This window comes from Apium graveolens, chromosome 4, assembly GCF_009905375.1.
Source record: "Apium graveolens cultivar Ventura chromosome 4, ASM990537v1, whole genome shotgun sequence".
Classification (NCBI taxonomy): domain Eukaryota; kingdom Viridiplantae; phylum Streptophyta; class Magnoliopsida; order Apiales; family Apiaceae; genus Apium; species Apium graveolens.
In genome coordinates this window covers 59,626,288-59,631,297 of record NC_133650.1, presented here as the reverse complement: position 1 = coordinate 59,631,297, position 5,010 = coordinate 59,626,288, and the positions used below count along the sequence as shown (strand labels likewise).

Genomic DNA, 5,010 nt, shown 5'->3' with positions numbered 1-5,010 from the left:
AGGGTCCTGCGCGCCCGCGCAGCAATGCTGAGCGGCCGCGCAGCAGCCTTGTGCGCCCGCGCAGAAATGCTGAGCGGGCCGCGCAGGGTCGGGGAAAATAATATATTGTTTTAGACTTCTACTTCTGTTTGGCTTCCAACTTCTATGTAATCTGAGTTTTATGGGACTATTATATAAGTAGATTTGAGACGTTTTTCACAGAGAATTAAGAGGGGATTATGTTTTAGATTGTGTTTTGCAAGAAGCGAAGGAGATAAGGAAGAAGACCGATTTAGCACACAGCAACGAAGAGGAAGCATATATTCTTGTGATTCTTGTTTCGTTGTAACGTTGGATGCTAGTTTTCTTGCTTTGACTTATTTACTCTTGTAACGTACTCTGTTTTAATATAATTAGTTTAGTTGTTATTTTCTTGTGTTCGGTTATCATGATTTCATATGAACCCATGATGGCGATAAGTTCTATTATGGGCTAATCGTGATAATGGGGTTGCAATGGATTTACTATGGAATTCTTTAGTTAATTGTTTAATACTTTAGTGTGTGATGATTGCATGATATCTAGTATTGGTTGTGCGTATTCGTCTTATGTGCGTCGCGAACATATAAGATAGGGTGTTAATCTCTTGTGAAGCGACGGTGGATCTTGAGATTTAGAACTTGCCATGCTAGCATAGGTTCATGTACGTTGTGCATGATTAGTGGGTAACTCTAACAGTTTTATTTGCCCTATGTAATCAAAAGGAATAACTTGTGCTTAAATCGTTGTGTTGTCAATTTCTGTAGACATATAGGAACTCAACATAATTGATGACTATTCAACTTCTATCTTAATTGTGGATGTTTGGTAGAATGGTATTAGTACAATGAAAGTTGGCTTTTATCAGTTTTGTGTTATTCAATTAATATCATCACTGTCACATGCTAAAGGTAATAACAATGGCTATAGAAGGAAGTAATAATGAAGTTGTGATCTTATGAGTGTTTTATTATTGATAAATTGAAGTGTTAGTTAAGTAGTTAATTAAGTAGTTAATTATAGTTAATATTTAATCAATAATTTTAAGTGTTATTATCTTAACATTGAGAAGTAATCATACATTGGTGAGTGAGTTAAATTAGACAATAAATTAGTCTGAGTCTCTGAGGGAACGAACTAGAAAGTATTCTATATTAGTTGCGAACGCGTATACTTGCGTGAATATTAGTGCGTGATTTCGCCTTAACAAGTTTTTGGCGCCGCTGCCGGGGACTCGGCGTATTTGTTTAGTTTATGTACTTACCATCATTGGTCATTAGGACTCAGTGATTAGGACGTAGTAGTTAATTACTCTTTTCGGTTGTGTTTCAGGTACTTTAGCAAGCGTTTATGCAAACTCGTTCTCGTGCTCGCAAGAGGACCTTAGATACAGCTGAAGGAAAAGACGAAGTTCTTGATACACCGGAGAAGTTAGATTTTGAGGATTCAGATTCAGGAACTGAGCAGAAAGAACCAGTAAATATGGGAGATCGTATTGTTCAAGCTGATCCAGCTCTTATGGATTTTTCTCGGCCTAAAATTGATGATATTCAGTCAAGCATTCTTCATCCGGCTATTCAAGCTAACACCTTTGAAATCAAGCCGGGCACTATTCAGATGGTGCAGAATTCTGTTTCTTTTGGAGGAGCGGCAACTGAAGACCCCAACATGCACATAAGGAATTTTGTCGAGATCTACAGCACTTTTAAGTATAATGGCGTGACTGATGAGGCTATCAAGTTGAGACTTTTCCCATTCTCACTGAGGGATAAGGCTAAAGACTGGTTACATTCTGAACCAGCTGGGTCAATCACTACATGGCAAGATCTTGCGCAAAAGTTTCTGGTGAAGTTTTATCCAATGGCAAAGACTGCTGCTATGAGGAGTGCTCTTACTCAGTTTGCGCAGCAACCTACAGAATCTATGTGCGAGGCTTGGGAACGCTACAAGGAAATGTTGAGAAAATGTCCACATCATGGAATGCCGGATTGGATGGTAATCACTGGTTTTTATAATGGTTTGGGGGCTCAATCTCGGCCCATGCTCGATGCAGCAGCTGGAGGCGCCTTATGGGCTAAAAGCTATACTGAGGCGTACAATCTTATTGAGACGATGGCTGCAAATGAGCATCAAAACCCAACTCAGAGGATGACATCAGGCAAGGTAGCAGGTATTCTGGAAGTTGATGCAGCCACCGCTATTGCAGCCCAGCTCCAAGCGCTATCAATGAAGGTTGATTCTTTGGCTACGTATGGAGTTAATCAAATAGCTATGGTTTGTGAGCTTTGTGCAGGTTCTCATGCTACGGATCAGTGTTCTCTTGTCAGCGAATCTGTTCAGTATGTGAATAATTATCAGCGACAACAGCAGCCTGTGCCAGCGACCTATCATCCTAACAACAGAAATCATCCAAATTTCAGCTGGGGAAATAATCAGAATGCTATTCCGCCACCATATCAGCAAGGAGTGAGTAAACAGTTTAACCCACCTGGATTCCAGCAACCACAGCAGTATGCTACAAGACAATCATATCCTCAACAGGGAAGTGCAGCTGTACCTACTAGTGCTGATTTTGAGGAACTTAAGCTGTTGTGCAAGAGTCAGGCGGTTTCTATCAAGACCTTGGAAAATCAAATCGGTCAATTAGCCAATGCAGTGCTCAATCGTCAACCTGGCACTCTTCCCAGTGACACGGAAGTACCAGGCAGGAAGGAAGCTAAAGAGCAAGTCAAGGCTATTACCTTAAGGTCTGGAAAAGTAGCTGATGCTGAAAAGGCAAAAGAAGTCGAAGCTGAAGTTCGAGATGAAGAATCTAAGCAAAGGGAGAAAGCGGCGGAACCAAGGAAGACTACTGTTGAGCACACTCTGCCTGAGGCTAATACAGGAGAGAAACAGCTCTATCCTCCACCACCTTTTCCTAAAAGATTGCAGCAACAAAAGCTGGATAGACAGTTCGGGAAGTTTCTGGAGGTGTTCAAGAAACTTCACATCAATATACCTTTCGCTGAGGCTCTGGAACAAATGCCTAGTTATGCGAAGTTTATGAAGACTATTCTTTCAAGGAAGGTGAAACTGGATGACCTTGAAATCGTTGCTCTCACGGAAGAATGCAGCGCAGTTCTGCAACAAAAGTTACCACCAAAACTGAAAGATCCAAGAAGCTTCACCATTCCTTGCACCATTGGCAATCTAACTTTTGACAAGTGCCTTTGTGATTTGGGAGCAAGCATTAATCTGATGCCGTTGTCGATCTTTAAAAAGCTGGACCTACCTGATCCAAAACCCACATACATGTCGCTACAATTGGCGGACCGTTCCATTACTTACCCAAGGGGCATAGTTGAGGATGTGCTCGTCAAGGTGGATAAGCTCTTATTTCCTGCTGATTTTGTTATTCTGGATTTTGAGGAAGATAAAAAGATTCCCATAATCTTGGGGAGGCCTTTCTTGGCGACTGGCCGTACCTTGATAGATGTGCAAAAAGGAGAACTTACTATGCGGGTTCAAGATCAGGATGTGACCTTCAACGTATTCAAGGCAATGAAATTCCCTACAGAAGATGAGGAGTGCTTAAAAGTGGATGTGATTGATTCTGCGGTTACTTCGGAACCTGATCACATGCTAATGTCTGATACATTGGAAAAGGCCTTAGTGGGGGAATTTGATAGTGATGATGAAGATAGCAACGAGCAATTACAATATCTGAACGCTTCTCCCTGGAAGCGAAAGCTAGATATACCATTTGAATCTCTTGGTACTTCTGACCTCAAGAACGCTGAAGGGAAGCTCAAACCATCAATAGAGGAAGCGCCTACCTTAGAGCTCAAGCCATTACCTGAACACTTGAGGTATGCCTTTTTAGGTGATTCATCTACGTTACCTGTTATTATTTCAGCTGACCTTTCAGGTAGTGAGGAAGACAAGCTCTTAAAGATTTTGAGAGAATTCAAATCGGCTATAGGATGGACTATAGCAGACATCAAGGGGATAAGTCCCTCATATTGTATGCATAAAATTCTGTTAGAGGAAGGTAGTAAGCCAACTGTGAAATAGCAGCGAAGACTGAACCCAATCATGAAGGAGGTGGTAAAGAAAGAAATTCTGAAATGGCTAGATGCAGGCATCATTTATCCTATTTCTGACAGCTCGTGGGTGAGCCCTGTACAATGTGTTCCTAAGAAGGGAGGTATCACTGTGGTCGCAAATGAAAAGAATGAGCTCATCCCGACTCGAACAGTTACAGGATGGAGAGTATGCATGGATTATAGAAAATTGAACAAAGCCACAAGAAAGGATCACTTCCCTCTCCCATTCATTGATTAAATGCTTGACAGATTGGCGGGACATGAGTATTTTTGTCTTCTGGATGGGTATTCCGGGTATAACCAGATTTGTATTGCACCAGAGGATCAGGAAAAGACTACCTTCACTTGTCCATTTGGCACATTTGCTTTTCGAAGAGTTTCGTTTGGGTTATGTGGCGCCCCGACCACCTTTCAGAGATGTATGATGGCTATATTCTCTGACATGATTGGAAATAACGTCGAAGTGTTCATGGATGACTTCTCCGTCTTTGGACACTCATATGATGAATGCTTGAATAATTTGCGCGCTGTACTCAAAAGATGCGTGGAAACTAATTTGGTGCTTAATTGGGAGAAATGTCATTTTATGGTGCGTGAAGGCATTATCCTTGGGCATAAGGTCTCTAGAAAAGGTCTGGAGGTGGACAAGGCCAAGGTGGGAGTCATTGAAAATCTTCCCCCACCTAATTTAGTGAAAGGAATCCGTAGTTTTCTCGGTCATGCGGGTTTTTATCGGCGATTCATCAAGGACTTTTCAAAGATATCTAAGCCGTTGTGCAATTTACTTGAGAAAGATGTGCCTTTCAAATTTGATGATGAATGTTTGGCAGCATTCGAGACTCTCAAGGAGAGTTTGATCACGGCACCAGTTATTACAGCACCAGATTGGACAGAACCGTTTGAGATG

General features: G+C 41.6%; 1 non-coding gene across 1 annotated transcript; it reads right to left on the bottom strand.

Moving 5' to 3' along the window:
• Window positions 1–1,893: 1,893 nt before the first annotated feature.
• Window positions 1,894–2,000, bottom strand: LOC141722285 (small nucleolar RNA R71). The gene has a single exon (XR_012575304.1). It is a non-coding gene; the product is annotated as a small nucleolar RNA R71 (small nucleolar RNA).
• Window positions 2,001–5,010: the final 3,010 nt, after the last annotated feature.